Raw genomic sequence first — 18,263 nt, forward strand, 5'->3', positions numbered from 1 at the left:
CTACTGGCATGCCAGAAAACCCTACAGAAAAATTGGTTTGCCCTGACAGTGGAATGTTTGGAACCGTGAATGGTCAATGGAACACTTCTGTGCCCCTGTATCTATCAAGAATAAATGTTACCTATTTCCCACTATCATCTCAATGTAGGGACCTTTCTGATTAACAGGAATAGGCGTTGGTTCCAAACCCTGCTTCGGCAATCTTAGCGAAACAGAATGTCATCGAAAGGAAGTTCTTCAGAGAGGTAAGCAGCAGAAGGATGATCAAAAATGTTTCTATTATTCACACTTGGTGCCTGATTATCCTGTGAAAAAGGTTGCTGTGAATCATGCGAAAACTGACTTCTACCAGGACCCCCTGCCCCAGGGCAGCCTCTGGATCTTCTACCCATATTACCAAATACATTATTCGACCTCTGCTGGAGGATCGAGCATTGTGCACGCCAATGACCCTCTTGTCTACAATAAGCACACTGGTTTATGTTTACAGGACCCAATGGCGCATTTCCCTGTGGAACATACTGAGTGCTAAATTGCAAATGACCCCCTCTAGGGCCTCTAACAATTTGCTGCAATAGAACTTTTGTTTTTAAGTCTCCTTTTCTCTTTTCAACTCTTTCTTTTTCGTTATTGACATGATTCTCATAGTATAGTACTAAGCCATATGCAATACTTCTGATTGAGACTTCGCTTGCCAAGTGCTCTTGCAGGAGATCATTTGCGACTGGATGTCAGGCAGCAATCCATGCACAAATTTGTCCACAAATAGTCGTTTCCCAGACTCTGTGCTCAAATCTTGTCCACTGAAATCTGAAAATACTTGTTCGAACCGATTGAAGAACTCGGTAGCACCTTCAGACTTTCCTTGGACACAGGCAGTAAGCTTGTCCCAAATAATCCTTCTTTCTGGAATTATAGCTTTCAATTTCTTAACTATTCTATCAGGCAAAGTTAGTATTACCTGTGGTGGTCTCTCGCCAGCTGGCCTTTCTTTGTCTAGCCTAACCATGTTATCCCATGTATCTCCTAACCCTAGTACATCATCTACAGTCCTAATCTGCTTCCACAAGTCAATAGGCAGGAGTTGTCATGATGCCTACCCCCGGGCATCAGGACCAAGCCCATCAGCTCCGGGAGCAGGCATCCAGATACTTATTAAAACCCCAACAGCCCCGGCTGGGGGCTGTTTGGGTTCAGTCCTGGCGTCTTAGGCACCAGGCTCATCATGGAAATCAGTCCTGGCGCCATAGGCGCCATGCTCATAGACTTTACTTACCTGATACTTACCTGATGCAGACCATGCTGCTAATGAGTCCAAGCCAACGTGAGGCTTGGATAGGACTATTTTGTTACAGGGACTATTTTTTACTCAGGTGTGGTTTTTGGGAACTTCTTACCTGGAACTACTTTGGAGTTAGGTGCCTCTTAATCGAGTCGGTAGGGAAAAGATATCCTTCTCCACACCTCACAGTCTTTTCCAATTTAAAGTACTTCCCTTTGGCCTCCACAGAGCATCTGACACCTTTCAGAGGTTGATGGACAAAGTTTTAAGAACTTACTCTTACTTTTCTGGGGCACATTTGCTTGATATTGTCATCCACAGCAAAACCTGGCCAGAGCACATGCATCACCTCTATGTAATTGCACAAGCCCTCAGGAGAGAGGGCTTATGGGTAAACCCAAAGAAATGCCGCCTGCCCTAGTCAGCCGTAAATATTTGGGTTTTTTGTGGGAATGGGACTGATTAAAAACCAAGACTGAAAAAGTCAAGGTGGTACAACAAACAGCTGTACATAAGATGAAAAGTGTCCTCCGAGCATTCCTGGGATTGACAGGCCATTACCGACGCATCATCTCCAACTGTTCCACCCTGGCCACCAATCTCACAGACAAATTAAAGAATGCTCAACCACTGAAGATTGTCTGGGGAAAAGAAGATCAAAAAAGCTTTGAGGGACTGAAACAGTTGTTGTGTCAAGAACCCATCTTGAAGATGTCGGTCTTTCACCAGTAGTTCATCCTCCAGACCAATCCTTTTAAGATTGGTTCGGGAACAGTGTTGTTCCAAGAACATGGTGGCATGGAACACCACATATTGTATACCAGCAGGAAGTTGTTCCCTCGAGAATAGGCATACGCTGCAGTCGAACTAGACGGCCTAGGCATCAAATGGGCAATACTAAACCTCAGCTATCTGATAGGAAGGAAATTCTTGCTTGTGACAGACCACTCACCTCTGACCTGGATGAGTCTTAGGAAGGATTCCAATGCCCGGGTCATGAGGTGGTTTTCTAGGTCTACAACCTTTTTGCTTCTCTGTGGAACATTGAAAAGGGATAGAACAAGTTAATGTGGATTTTCAAGTCGCTTCTCTCTTACCATTGAAGGGGAGCCTCTCGCCTAATGGGAGGGATATGTTATGAATCTGGGGAATTAGTCCCTTCTCCTTTAGGGGGAGCCACCCCTATGAGGCTAGGGTGATGAGCCCGCTAAGCAAGACCCTCCTTAGGGTCTGGGAAAGAAGGTCCTCACTGGAAGTGACTCCCCTCGAGGGGACAAGGACTCTGATCCCTATAAGAAACTCCTTATAGTCTGTGTGCATATAATCTGTGTGGATAAATGGTAGTGGCAAAGACTGCTGTTACTTCTTTTTTCCATTCCAACCCTATTGACATTACTCCCATATCGTTGACTCAAGGTAATGATGGAATCCCCATGAACTCAGCAGCTGACAAAAACTACACATACCGATTTTCCCTTTTGAAGAAATGCGATGAGAATAAAGAGATGTGAAAACTTGAATGGATGAGGAAGAATCCCACGCAGAGGTGAGCCCCTGCATGCAGACGTCCTGGAGGGGCAGAGCCGCTACAGCGCAGAGCCAGGGATAGCGTTGGGAACCAAAGAAGCAAGCAGCTAGAATGCTGTCACCAAGAAGGTCTACATTGACGAGATGGAAAGGGAGATGGGTGACGTGCCATCTTACCTGGTGGCCTGGCCACGCTGCAACCATGGCGGGCCTAGGAGGTGCGACCCAACACCAAGACTAGGGGACAACGGAGGAAAGAACCCTCTGTTCTCATTGTGAGGATCACCGAAACAGCTGAGAAAGTCATGAAAAGTAGAATGCCAGAGACGACATCCTGCTTGAGCACACCCGAACACCAAGAAAGTACGACGGTTATCCAGAGTGGAGGGAGGTGAGTGGAATTAAACTGAAGAATGGAGGGGGGGAACAAATAGACGGAAAGGAGGACAAGTTAAGTGACAGCAGGGGAGAGAGTAGAGAGCAGATGGGAGGAGACCGCACAGAGACATCATAGTTAAGCTCAAAGGAAGTAGGAAGTGTAGGGAGGGAGAAAGCAGAGAATAGAAAGAGGAAGAAAAGAGCAAGCAAGAGACAGAGAGGAAAGACAGAAGAAAAAGACAAGAACAGCATGACCATTAAATGTGAGGCCAGTGGTGTGAAAAGAGAGGAGAAAGAGTGAGGCAAAGGAGCAAGCAGTTTGGCAGAGCAACACGTTGGCCAGGGAAGGGGAAGGAACGATGGAATAGAGGAGATATGTAACAGAAGAGAGTTAGGCAGTGCAAATCCAGGAACAGATACGAAAGGAGGAGGAAAGAAGTGAAGGAAAGAATGGAAGGGACATATGAGTAGTCCCCAGAATCTCGATCATGTGCCTAATCTTACAGTGCCAGAGATTAGCCACTTGGCAGAGTAAGGCATGGAGGAGAACACTGAAGGGGTTAGCCCAGAATAACAAATTGCCAATTGAGAAGCTTGTTACTCTTAGGTTCTAACCCTAGCAAAAAGAGTTTGACACCCAGCCTTGTCTAGATGACCCAAGACAACAGGGGTGGTGGTAACAGTTATCCCAAATATCAGGGCAAACAATGTGGCATCTTGACAAAACCAGCATTCAGGAAAGACTCCAGAGGGGACTAAGGAGGAAGTGTGGGGCACTCAAAACCCTGAAGCTGTGATTGACTGTTTTATGAACCAGAAAGGCAGAGGTTTATTTCAAGAGAAAGAGGGAAGGACTGAAGGCGATGGCTCTAAAGGCAAGCAACTTCATGTAAACGCTCTTCCAACCCTTCTGTGCCCTGACAAACCCAAAGCCTTGACTTTTCTGTTGTAGTAAATAAATATGATTAAAAAAGATCTTGGTGTCAAGTTGTCTGTTGAGTACCTGACTGTAAAAAAGCACATTTGTTAAAAAATGAAACGTGTACTGTTTTGCTTTTGAACAAAGTGTGCCCAATACAAGCCCTTTAAGACGAGGTGACAATACTTTGCGATACATGGGGATGCAGAATATACTCACACATCAATAATCAAACTGACTCAGGAAGTTGGCAAAGTGTGTCTGTTTTAATATCAATTATCTAAAACAGGGAGTTTAATGAACATCAACGAACATGATTGATCTTCTCACTCAACGCATTTCATAAAAAACACAACATTTATAGTAAAACCTCGTCATCATTGACATCAATATATGTTGTAAACTACAAAAGCCTACTTGGGAAAGTGATAGGCTTGCAGGGAACCTCTAAGTATACACTCCATACTCAGGGAAGGTGATTGGGTCTCTATCATCAGGTGGGGCAACTAAGCCCTCCTCTAATGTAGGTCACTACGAACGTCATCAAATACACAACGTCCCATTCGTTATGCAAACTATAGGGCTCTTTAGTATGTGGCCCTTCATAATTGATTGGCACCCTTGTACCGCTCTGTAACATTGCACCTATGCAAGCAGCATGCATGCTAACATCCAGGTGCTGGTGAGCTGGTCATAACCATAGCTTCCCACCAATTAGCCTATCATCTATCATCACTCTTGCCGCCTACCAGTCAATTAGCCCTCTGAACATTGGCCTTGGAAATGTGCTTCATGCCTGAGAATAAGAGCGAGTATAGGCATACTCTGTCTCTTGGTTTCGATACAGCTCACACCAGTGTCTACTTTCATCCTACCACGTGAGTGCTGACCATGTTTCAGAGTCTTTCTGCATTTAAAATACTATTAAATGATGAACCTCTGACTTCTTCGATGTTCTCACTCCTCATCTCAAACAGGAGTTTGTTCTTTTCACACGTTCTGTAACTACTGCATGAACATTCAGATTCACGGTGGTCTTGACTTCCTGGTGCTGGGCCAACCAAGCCTTTCTTTGATTCACCTCTGAATGTCAATTGCTTTTCCAACTGTGACACACTGAAAGCCTCTCTTTTCAGTGGACCTAGCTCTGCTAAAATGCGTTTTGGAATCATCAATAGTCCCTATATTCCTATGTATATACGTTGGCGCATCGCCGCAATCTATTCACTACATGCTAGTCTTTAAGAATACTTTGTCTACTTGCTTTACTGCATCAGTACATTTGGTAAATTACTTGATATCGTCTTCATTATTTCTGTAGCATGAGCATCTTCATCTCGAACATGAAATGTTGCTCATCATTAACACCTCATCCTTTGTTTCTATGGAATGTCTATACTCTTCAGCCTCTTCTTCTGAGTGTGTCAGCTCTGCTTTTCATGACATAACAAGGCTTCTTCCTTGCTTGTTATTCCCACTTCCTCCGGGATTTCATTCAAATGGCCATCATATTGTCATGAATGCACATTTCTCACACTCTGGTTCCCAACATATAGGTAGCATGGGGGAGGAGCTTTGGGTGGGGGTACTTGGCTCCACCTCTACACTTTCAAGAGTTTTAATAATTAAATAGGTGTACAAGGAGGCTGTTCCATGCAATGTTAGTTACTGATATCCCATTAAGAGTACATAGAACCTCTTGGATGTGGCGAGGGGGACATATGTTACTAACTTGAAGTAACTACTGACATGCATTGAATAGTCTGAGTACAGACTGTTTTGTTACCACTGCTACATTAATAGGGAGCATATAGTAGAGTTGATGAAAACACTATTCCTCAAGTGTTAGATACAGCAGAGGTCACTGAGCGTATCCATCATCACTGATGTATTAACTTAGTAGTTTTAGGCTCAAAATGAGATTGTTTAAGAGTCCCCTTTATGCTTCCCTGTAATACACTACACATGGCTATGTTTTAATACAGGCAAGAGGACAGCCGAGTGGACCTTGGTTGCATCCACTCCATGTCCAGGGTCCACCATGACGGTTTTTAGACATCATCCACATGGGGGAATATTCATACTGGAATCCGAGCAATCCTCATGCTTCCATGTAAAGGGATCTTCGTTAAAATACTGAATTCCGAAAACCTTGAGTTTAAAAATTGCAAAGCCGACTTGTTCGCATTGTATAACTCGAGCTTTTAGGATTTTGTTCATTTGTCCCCCACTTTTTAATGTATGTGGGGGACACCTCCGAAGCACATAATGCCGAGGTGAGCGGAGGACACCCATGCAACCCTCGCTCACCTAGTTCTGTATTTTGGGATTCATCATGTTCAGCTATGCCGAATGCGCAGAAAAAGTGCATTCAGCATTTAATGTCCGTTATTTTGGTGCAATATCATGTAAACATCAGCTGCATATGGCTACTCCTCTCAGAAAACCAGCACGTGGGCGGGCATGCTTGCACAGTGCTGATCAATGATCAGTAGAAGCCAAAATCACCATGAATTTCGACGGACCCCATCTGCTCATTGCACACACGAAATGGCGGGCAGAATACGAAGGAATCCATGCATCTCATCCCACCTCACAAGTGTATAGTGAGTGGGGACGCATGTGGATTCTCTGCACAGAGCATGGAAATGCACAAAGCAGATGTGCAGGTCTGTGTCCCTCTCTGTGACCCGCTCTAAATAGAGACTTTGATCCAAAATAGCAATGCTGAGTAAAAACCCATAGAGTTTCACATCTGTTTAATTTTGCATCACAAACAAAATGAGCCTGACAGTGTGTCATGTCTGATAAAGTCCCTAACCTAACTGGTTATAAGTTGACCTGGTTATATCGGTTCCTGGGGCTAGATCCCCGCCAAAAACGAATGCTATGAGGCACTAGTAGCTGTAGCGGCCTGCTTTAAAGCCACTGTGGCGGCACTTAATAAACTGTCGTACCGACCAGCATCCCTAACAAAGCAGAAAGGGGTGTTGTTTTGAAGTGTAAATAACAGACGTCTCTATTATTTCTAATCAAGGGTTGCTTTTCTTGCTCTGTCTTGTCAGGGAGGTACTGATCAAGGGCTTCGACAAAATATGTCCCAGCAGAGCTTCTGGAGCTGCAGGGCTGTCTTTTTGATTCTTTTGAGCATGTCTTCTATTGCAGGCGGTAGAAGACACAAATGTGAAACAGAGAGTGTGAATATCCAATTTCTATCTCAAATCGCAGCTCACTTGGATGGGCACATAAACAGTTCAAAGTCTGCCAATCTATGACAACACCAAAGTAAACACCGTAATGACATACATCTATTTTAAGCCTAAAAGTGTAGGCTAATCTGTAGTATGTCTGCTTGGTTGACATGAAAATGACTTGTTCACCATTTTTGTGGAACTGCATATTTTATTAATGTCATGCATAACGAAATCCATGCCATTGTGATACAATGAATACAAGACATATGTCGCTGTTTTATGTGAATTATGAAATAATTAGCCAGTCCTGGCTTTGAGGCTCTCATCATATGGTATTTGTGTACTTAAATGCACGACTTTGTAGTGTGCTACTTTGCATATATACAGGAATGCAAAATGACATGCACTAACGAAGGTAGTACTAACAACACATGAATCAAAAGCGTTGTTTCTGCATATTCTTTTTTTTTTTAAAAAGAGTGTGCCTGAAATAATTATGTTAGGTGAGAAAAGTGTGTGGGAGTTTGTCCCCTTGACTAGCTCTAGTGAGTTTGGATTTTTTTTTAAAGGCTGATGGAAAGGCCATCTCTTCGCCTTTTTGTTACACTTGTGGTAGTTTGTTCCCAGAAGCAGAAGTCCTTAGACTGTGAGAGATCAGGCCAGGGAGGCCCAGCACAAAGGTTAGTTTCCAATTAAAAGAATCACAGAAAGGAAATATGTATCCCTTATCCTAACACCAAGATTTCCACAAGAGAGAATAAGGAATCTTGAAGACTAGGTGCTGGCAATTCACATTTTCAAGCATGTGGGCGGTGTAATGAACTTTACCGACTTTTTGCTTTTGGATAGAAGGACTAAGGGGAGCAGGACAATGAGTGTCAAAAACAAGCAAAGGGGGTGTTTTCAAAATATGGGGATACATAAAGGTACCACCTTAGACGGACAGTACCACCACCAGCTTGAAGTCACAGAAGCAGGCTCTCCTCATGCACAGACTGTGTGTCCCATTTATTAGCACAGCACCCTGCTCTTTAAGGGTGTTCAATTAGCTGCTGCCTCACAATATCAGACTGCCCCCCCTTGCTGGAGTGATCTCCCCTCCACAGGCACTAAAAGGCACAAGGCACATTTCAGAGCTGATGCAGCATCTATAAGGAGCATCACAATTGCAGCTTCTCTGATATCTAGCTCTGAAGCTCACCTAGAACACATGTCAACCTGCTCTAGCCCCAAACCCTGACTTTACCAAGACTGCATGCCCACATTGCTTGCCTGTTTGCTGCATTTCATTTACACATATTGACACAATAAAGCTGCAATCATACTCCTTTTGTTCAAGATGTTTTTGCAACAATTTATATTATGTCTGGTTGGTTTATTATATGATTTGTATACTTTTAAAGTCATCACTTTAATTAAAAAAAACATTTATTTCAGCTTTAAGAAGCAAAAGCAAAAGATCAAAACACAGCAGTATCAACTAAAACTGGTATGTTATGTGGTAAAGAGCCCACATTGAAGACTGGTCTCAAGTTCTACCTCACCACTTCACCAACGTGTGTGATATGAGGCTTCCATGAAATCTCACTGTGTCTTATCTGACAAGATTTGGAGTCTATATAAGTACATCAGTTTACAGCATGCACTATTAAAGAAAAAAGGCAGTGTCGGGGGGAAATTCTGCCGGGGTCGGCCGGGCCGTCCGCAGACCTCCGGGCAGGGAGGCCCCAACTCCTCCCGTATATCCCAGATGAGATAGAGTATGAGACACACACAAGGAGCAAGGCGACTCTGCTGTTTATTTATACAAAACGGCAGGGATGGGTCAAGGAGCGTACGCGTCCGTCCTGACACACACACAATCGTGGGGCTCGCAGGCCCTTTTTACTGCATTATGACGCGCTACTTGCGTCACTTCAGAAAGTTAACAAAAAACCTATCGCCACTCTTAATTGGTTGCTCGAGTGGTAGGGTTAGTATAGTACACATATAGAGAATGATATTAGTGGACAAGGTGTAGTCAGGTGGTATATCTGGGTTGTCCCTACAATTAGATACATGAGAATTGTTACATTAAGACTCCTGAGGATTGGCTAATATTACTGACGTCTGAGATAAGAGCCCCATGTTCTGATTGGTGCACTCGTGAGCTTCCAAGCCTGGGACCACCGTTGTTCCCAGCTCTCGGTGTACCTGTGGTTGCAACAATGTTTCAATATGGGTACGTGCAGACAATGTGAGGATTTATTCATAGGTGGAAGGCTGACCGCTCCCACTGTAGCAGGTGTCCATTGAGCCTTTCAAGTGTCTCGGCCTGTGTCTCGTAGTGAGGGACCCAGACGCCTTTTCTCTCCTGGGTTTTGGCATCTCATCAGATTCGGCTTGGTCACGTGAGGCGGGACCGTGTTTGAGGCAGAATTCTGCACAATTAATATTGCTTTTCCACTGTGTGTCTGGTTTAATTTGTAGATATGACTTTAACGTTGGTACGCGGAGTGCGAGGTTGCAACATCGTGCCTTTGATGATTTGTTCTTGGATGTGGGTTTGCAACATTGCGACCTTGGCTGGTTGCTCCACCGGGTTCTTTCTGCAGGATCAGCAACCTGACTCTTGCTTTGTTAATGTCCATGGGAGCTCTTGTTTGAGGCCTACTCGGGCCTGGTGCTTAAGTAGTCTGTTTGGTGCATAGGTGCTTTAGATTATAGTAGCATACATTTCCATGACCAGTATCGTGTTTCCATTATACCTCTCATGGTGGTAACGGGTTTCAAGGGAAGCGTGAGCAAGCGTTATAGATGAGTTCATGATGCATCTTGCGTTTCTGCATTCTGAAAGCCTATGTAAAAATAATAAAGATGCACGTCCGTGAATATGCCTGTCGCCTACGTCAGAGCACTGAGTATGTTCTTCGTGTAGATTGGTGTGGAAATGTTAAGTGTGTATACTTGTACAGATGTGCTTCCCGTTGTCTAGGTCGTCATGGCATCTCTAATGACGTGTGGTTTTTAGTCTAGCTGATCCGAGCCGCAGGTGTCGGCATGGCCAGTGCGGGCTGCTGGGCAGGCAGGTGGACATATCCGTATGTTCCTGTACCAGGGTACCTGGTCGTCTGGTAAATGGACAAACTCTTCTCGCGGCGGGTGTCTGGGCCGTGACCCTCTAGGCCAAGCGCGAGAGGTGAAGGACGGGAGCCTGTTCTTCCATTCTCCCACTTCAGTCCCCCCTCTGGTCGACCTGTCGACCACAAACATATCCTTCTCGTTATCTCCTCTTACCCTCCATATCTTAGTTATCCCTCCGAGATGTCCATAATGGTTTACATGATCTTCAAATGACCAATACATGTATTCACATGTTCCTCCAGGAGTACAGTATACCCATCTTCCTATGTAGCTCCTGGGGTTCCTTGGGTTCTCAATCTTCACTGATGGTGGGTCTAGATGATTGGTGATGATTTGGGTGCGCAACTTCTCCCTTTCTTGTATTATCACACCTGTATGCTGGCCGTCATCTGCTGGCATTAAGGGGTGCATTCCCACCATTTCCAGCAACTCGTCAGTCGTGCGTGCTTTCCGGGCCTTCCAAAATCTAATTATGATCAGGGTAGCTCCAGCCAAAATAGCACATCCCACTATTATTTTCAGTCCATCTGACAGCCAAGATGGCATCCATGACCATAATAGTGAAAACCAGCTCTTATCCTTGTTTACACCGTTACTTTCGTCCATCATTTTGGAGTGCATCTGGGCCAATTGTGAAACTGCTTCTGTCAGTGTACCATTGTCAGCATCGTTGGCAGGTATGAACGTGCAGCAAGATTGTCCTATTTTTGCACAAACTCCTCCTTCCATTGCTGTGAGAAGGTCCAATACATATCTGTTCTGGAGTGCTACCATCCTTACAGCTCGCAGCTCCTCTTTAATTGCGTTGAACCCATTTACTGTTGAATTGATGGTCATCATTAGTTCCCACCTTGTTATTTGGAGCCATTTTGCGTTTGCGTATGCCTGCAGTCCCGGATGTATTATTGAGGAGAAGAACATTGCTGCTCTGCTGAATAGTCTGTGTTCTGGCGGTATTGATGTTAGTTCCGTTTCCGACCTTCCCCACAGGTAATTTCCTGTCAATGGCTCTCCTTGTCTTTTTCTCCTGTTTAGGACAGTATCATTGCTGTTGGTCCTGTTTCCTTGCTCCTTCTGAAGTGGTGCAGATCTCTTTCTTCTCTTATCCCCTTCATCCATTTTAGGAAATTTCGCCACATCGACATGCTTCTTAGGTACCACTAGTGATGGTACATTGACGTGTACCATTGTGCACACACCATTCCACAGGGGAGGCAGTGTATGATATGCCTTTTCCCCACAGGCCCAATAATGGTCCATTATTACTGCTGTTCCCGCTCCCCCCTCAGGCAACTCCATCACGCTTGCACAATTGGTGTTATATCCTACGTCCACCTCTCCTTTATGCTGGTAGCATACTTTAGGCGCAGTCAATGGTAGTATAGTTATCGGGTCTTCATCTTCTTCTACCCACGTGAGCATTGGTACATACTTGATCCACGTCGTCCAACATCGATGATTGTGTGTCTCGATAGTTGAGATAGTTTCTTTTGTTACCATGTTGCTGCCAATCACTCCTATCTCCCAGCTGTTGCCCAGGAACACTTTTCCTGTTATCGTCAGTAGCGGCCTCTCCCAGCATCCTTGTTTACCCGGAACTTCAGTTGCGTACCAATCACATGGTAGATACTGCAGTGTTACCTTCTTTGTTTCTCCTTTTGCGGGGCCACTTGTTATGTACCTGAATGCTTCAGCATGTAAACTGGTCTTGTGATAACTCAGATAGGTCTTGAGGAAGTTGTTTTCATATGGGTATGAGTCTCGTGTTTTCCATGTCATGTGCACTACTGTTCCTTGAAATCTTCCTTTCGTTTGGAACAGGGCCAAATATATTATGCACTGTGCTGTTTTTTCATCTATTTCTGTGGCAACAAATGTTCGTGAAGCGCTCATGGCGTATGGTATTAATGAGCAAACGTAACAGCTATCCTCAGTTGTCTGCTTACCAATGCGGGTCATGTGTTGGTACCATATGTTGTTTGTGACGTGTGCTGAATCTTGTACATAATTATCAATACCTTTATTGTCTGAGTACGTGCTGCGTTTAACTCTATTTTGCTTGGGTGCAAAATTACGATTACCACCTGACGTAACACCTGTTGCAGCAGGGGACGGGGGTATATTAAGTTTGGGTGCAGCAATAAAATCAATAGCGTAGCTGTACTGCCAGACAGAGGCAGCCAAGAACCCGGTGATCATAAAAATCCCTATTATTTTTATTACATATGCTAATTTCACCGGCATTTTGCTCTTACCTTGCTGCGGTCCTGGCAGCTTATTCTTGCGACGTTACAGTTGCCCGCCTAAAAATTCTCAAAAGTGCTCGTTATTAAATGTTAGTTTTGTTTCCTTTAAGCTCTCCCTATCAAGTAGTCATTCAGTGCCCAGGCGAAGAGCTGCTCCCACGCTACTCTAAGTGATGGGTCTCTTAGGACCGGCAAGTATGGGCGGAGGTGGGGCATGTAATATTCTATGACCAGGAGGAAGGCTGTGTAGTATACACGTACCATTCTCCTTTTTAAGTATGTTGGCCTCTTTATTTCGTATACAAATTGGTGTGACAATTCTTCTGGGTAGTTATCGTCTGGCAGCACCATCTACACCTGCACACTGAACTTGTTAATTAGCTTTTCTTAACAATACGGTATTACGCAGTTCCTGTATGTGCGAGAGAAAAAGAGAACATTCACGTGTTTACATGTGTATTGGTGCAAGCAATGTCCTTCAATTTTAGTTACAACTGTACTTAGCAGTCAATGGGGGGGGGTTTGCGCTCAGATGGCGGAAGTATTTTTACTCTTTGAGCGAGTGATCATGGGGTGGGCAGTATGGGGGTCACCCCCTTCTTCGTCAGTTATTGTCTCCGAGGGAACAATTGGGTCGTTGTCTGTGGTGGAACTTTCTTCCGCTGTCGGCGATGTTGTTGCTGTTCTTCCAATGGACCTGTCGTTGGCGCTGGGGCGGGTCTGCAGTTTGTAGATCTTTACGTCATGTAGGTGGTTCCAGGCACGCTTATCCTTTAGTTTTACTGCTCTTGTTGATACGTCCTCTACCAGATGGGGGCCAGTGAACCTCTTCTCGTGCCACCTTCTATTGAAATTGCGAAGTAGTACGTGGTCACCTTTGGCAAGTTTGCACGAGTTCTCCTTTCCCAATTCCGTACTTTCGTCTTTTTCTTGATTGCTGGTAGACCCGCCCCGTGTGCGCTCGAGCTGTTGAGACACAAATACGACACTAGTAATCAAAGAAGACACATATTGATACATTTCATCTCCTAATACATTCGCTGAACTTTCGTTATCGGTGAATGCCCTTGACGTTGGTGTTAGGGGAAGGCGCATTTGACGTCCAGTAACCACTTCGTGAGGGGTGAGGTGGTGGTCGGACCCTGGCCTGTTTCTAAGTTCAAACAATGCTAACGGAAGGCAATACAACCAACTTTTCTTTGTTGTTTGTTGTATTTTAGCAATTGCCTCCTTCAATAGGCCATTCAGGCGTTCACATACACCATTAGCCTGTGGGTGGTATGCACATGCAAATTTGTGTTTAATGTTCAGCAGGGATGTAATATGCTGGAACATTTCATTTGCGAAATGGGGGCCGTTGTCTGATCTTAACACCTCGCACACTCCCCACCTGGGGAAGACCTCCCTTACTACGAATTTGGCTGCTCTAAACGCATCAGGGTGTGAACAGGGCCCTGCTTCAATCCACCTAGAAAATGGACATACTACTACAATCATATACCTATTGCCTTGACAGATGTTGATCATATCAACATAGTCAATGTGAAGGTGCCGAAAAGGTCCTTCTGGCCGGGGTATTGTACCTCTTATCACTTTTAGAGTATGACCGGCCGTAAACTGTTGACATGTGAGGCAATTGCTGATAAAATTTGACACATGGGAGGTTAACTCGGGACAAAACCAATCTTCTCTAATTCGTGCTGCAATTATTTCCTTGCCTGTATGGGCAGGGTGATGTAATTGGCTCAAGGCGGTATTTAACAGTGCCAACGGTATTACAACTTTCCCAGTGCCACCCTGGCGCCATAGTGCGTCGGTTGGTGACATTGTGCATCCTCTTTTCACCCATACTTCTTTTTCGGCCATTGGTGCAGCCGCTTGTAGCTCCATAATCTGTGTGGCTGGGAGATGGGTGTACCCTTCTCTTATTAACATCTCCCTCGCTATTCCCCTCCCTCTCCCTCTCTGTGAGTCTGTGGGGTTCCATATCTCACCAAAATATGCAGCATATTTCGCATGTGCGTCTGCTGCTGCATTTCCTTTTGAAACGTAGTCTTCTCCATTGGTGTGTGCGGTGCATTTTACTAGGGCTAGTTCTTGGGGGTCGTTTATTACTTCAATTAGTTCAGCCAACAAGAGGGCATGTTGTACTGGAGTGCCATCAGCTCTCCTAAACCCTCTCCTTCTCCATTTTGATAGCCCTGAGTGGACAGTGGATGTAACATATGCACTGTCGGAATATATAGTTACTCTTTTATTAAAACTTTCCTTTAATGCCAATATTAGTGCAACGAGTTCCGCCGCTTGAGCAGAGTAGTGCTGTGGTAATTGTACACACTTCATAGCCACACACACCGGCGCCTCCATCATTTTTACTACTGCTGCCCCAGTCCTTCGTATCCCATCTCCTTGATCAATAGTTGATGACCCATCAATAAACAAAAGCTCACCTCCCTCTAGTGCGTTTTCTTCAACTTTCCTAGTACATGAGTATATTTCAGTTACTTGGGTGCAGTCGTGGGCGTAATCTCCCTCTTCAATTACTTCTGCTAGGAACCTTGCAGGGTTAACCGTGCTACATCTAACAATTGCCAGTTCAGCTTTAGACAAAATAATCTCATAACCTGATGCCCTCTGTGTCGTTAATGTGGACTTAGGTTTATTCAATATCGCAAATAGTGCATGTTCCACAAATAGTGTAGTTGGACACCCCATAGTTATTGCTGATGCTTTTTCTACTGCAAAAGCAGCTGCAGCAAGACCTTGTTCACAAGAGAAGTGGCCTAACATTATAGGGTCTAAGTGACCGCTGTAAAATGCTACTGGTTTATAGCCCATGCTAGTTTTTTGGGTCAATACTGCTTTCATCACTGCTGAGTCGCAATGTGAAAATATAAAGAAGCGCCGCTCATAGTCTGGGGATGCAAGTACTGGAGCAGTTGATATCGCGTCTTTTAATTCGTCAAATGCCTCCCTCATTTCCATAGTCCATCCCAACTTTTTCTCCCCTTTATTTGCTTCCTTCAAACCCTCAAGCAGGGGTCCTATGTATGAGCTGTAATCAAATACCCATGCTCTACAGTAGTTGCACAGCCCCAGAAATTGCTGCAGTTGTCTCACAGTCTGTGGCACGGGAGTGCTTGAGATGGCCTGTGCTCTTTGTGGTGCAATCCTTCTTCCATGTTGGGATATCAGTTGACCAATGTAAAGTACCTGTTCCTGACAGTATTGTATCTTTTCCATGTCTACCTTGTACCCCTTTTCTGCCAGTATCGTCAACATTTTTAAGGAGTCCTCTCTACATTTACTTTCGTTTGTACTGCAAATTATTAATACCCCTGTGGTAATCTGGTATGTTTCCACTTTGTATTTCGGTAAGTGAAGCTTGTCAAATCTTGTGAGTCTGGGTGTAATGGTATTGAGAAAAAAGCATTTTTAAGGTCAATCACTGTAAATCGTGATGCTTCTGCTGGAATGCCACACAATATTGTGGCCGGGTTTGCTGTTACTGGATACTCTGCTTCTACTATGTTGTTCAAGGGTCTGAGGTCCTGTATGAAGCGCCAAGACCCCCCCTTTAGCCTTGCGCACCGGGTACACAGCTGTGTTACATGGTGATTCTGAGGGGAGCAATATGCCATTGTTTATAAGGGCCGTTATGGTTTCATATATGCCCTCATCTGCCTCTTTTGACAATGGGTACTGTTTAACTCTTGGTAGTATGGCACCTTTTTTCAATTTTATCCTTACACCCCCTATGCTTTTTATGCATCCCACGTCATAAGGGCTAATAGTCCATAATGATTTGGGCACCTTTGACATATCCTCCTTAAAAAATGGGACTGGGGTGCCTGCGGGTGCCTCAAGTGCCATTGCAATTTTCTGTGCTACTTGTTTGTGAGCCACTCTTAGCCATATTTCTACACTCATCATGAACACCATTTCATTTTCTTCCTTTTCTTCTGAGAACAGCTCTTCATCTGACACCTGGGTCAGCCTACATCCTTCTGCTAGTGCTATCACCGCCCTCCATGCTCTCCCTTCTTTATCTTGGGCGTGCACAGCAACATAATCAGCTGTTGCAATAATGCTCTCAATGTCCACTACGAACACCTTCCCTTCTAGTTCATTAACTGGTGTTTCTGGTCGGAATAGATAGGCTGCTGGTCTCCTCCATATTTTCCCTTCTATCCCTGGCATCCATGCAAATGCCATGTCAGTGCCATATTGGAATATCTCGCCATCTACTGGCTCCGCCCTAATCGCTGTCTGTCCACAGTATGCTTGCAAAATCTGTCGTGCTGCGAGCATGTTAATCCCTGGAGTAGAGCAAATTATGCCATCCTCTGTAAAGGAGATCGTCATGTTCAACCTGTTCATTATGTCCCTCCCCAGTATATTTACTGGTGAGGCACTATAATACAAGAGTGGAACTGACAGATCATAATCTCCAATAGATAAGGGAACATTATCAGTAAATGGAACCAACCCTTTAGCCCCAGAAAATCCTTGGGTGTTCATGGCTTCGCCTGACATCTTAAATTTACCTTCCCTTATGCAAGACCGGGTTGCCCCGGTGTCAACAAGAAATGATAATTTTTTGTCACCTATCGTTACCTCTATGCGTGGTTCCTCCGCACTATTAGGTGTTACTGACAGGATGGGACACACCAAGGCCGTCTGTGGGCTGGCCTATTGGGGGTACAATGATTGGCCATTCCCTGTGTAAGGGTTGTGTCCCAACACCGTCACCCCACCCAATTGTGTTCGTTCATTTTGGGGTGGTGGTTGTATTAACGCTACTTGTTGTTGTGGCGGTGGCAGGTACTGTGTTATTTGTTGTTGTGGCAGTGAATAGGTTTGTGGCTGTTGTGTTGTTTGTTGTTGTGGGTCACTCCCTTTTTGTGACGTCTGCTGTTGTTGTATGCCCTGCTGTTCTTGTAATGTCCTAGGTTGTGCTTGTTCATTCCATGCTGGTGTTCCTGGCCTGACCCTACATGTACGTGACATGTGTCCTAATAGTCCGCAGCTCCAACACACGGGTGGTTCCCTGTTTTGCCATGGGAAGCTCCCTGTGTTGTCCTGGTATACGGGTTGCCCTGTGGGGTAGTTATTTCTTAGTCCCCCAGCCTGTTGTTGGGTATTATATCCATATCCTCTCCCCCTCATAAACCCTCCTCTCCATCTGTTATAACTATAATACCCAGTTCCTTGCATTGGGTATCCTCCTCCCATGTTTGGTGCGTGTAATTGCAGAGGCGGCACTTGCTGTATTACACCTTGTGGAGGCGTTATTTGTGCGGGATCTTGTGCAGCCACTACTTGCGTTGGGCTTTGGGCCATTGGTGTGGGCGTAGTTATTAGTGCCCCTTCCATTGTGTATTTAGTAAGTTTTTTCTGTACTAATTTGGCCTCTTCTGTTTTCCTATCCTCTTCCTTTTGTTTCATTTTTCCTTGCCATGTTCTGCAGTGATGTACTATAGTCAGTTGTATTTCTGGCCATGGTTTTGCTTCCATCCCCACTACTTTCTTTAGTTGTTTTTGAACTCCTTCTGGGAGCCCTTGTACTAGTATATGATAAAATATGGCTGGTG

The sequence above is a fragment of the Ambystoma mexicanum genome, chromosome 7q (genome assembly GCF_040938575.1).
Source record: "Ambystoma mexicanum isolate Mex_15411 chromosome 7q, UKY_AmexF1_1, whole genome shotgun sequence".
Taxonomy (NCBI): domain Eukaryota; kingdom Metazoa; phylum Chordata; class Amphibia; order Caudata; family Ambystomatidae; genus Ambystoma; species Ambystoma mexicanum.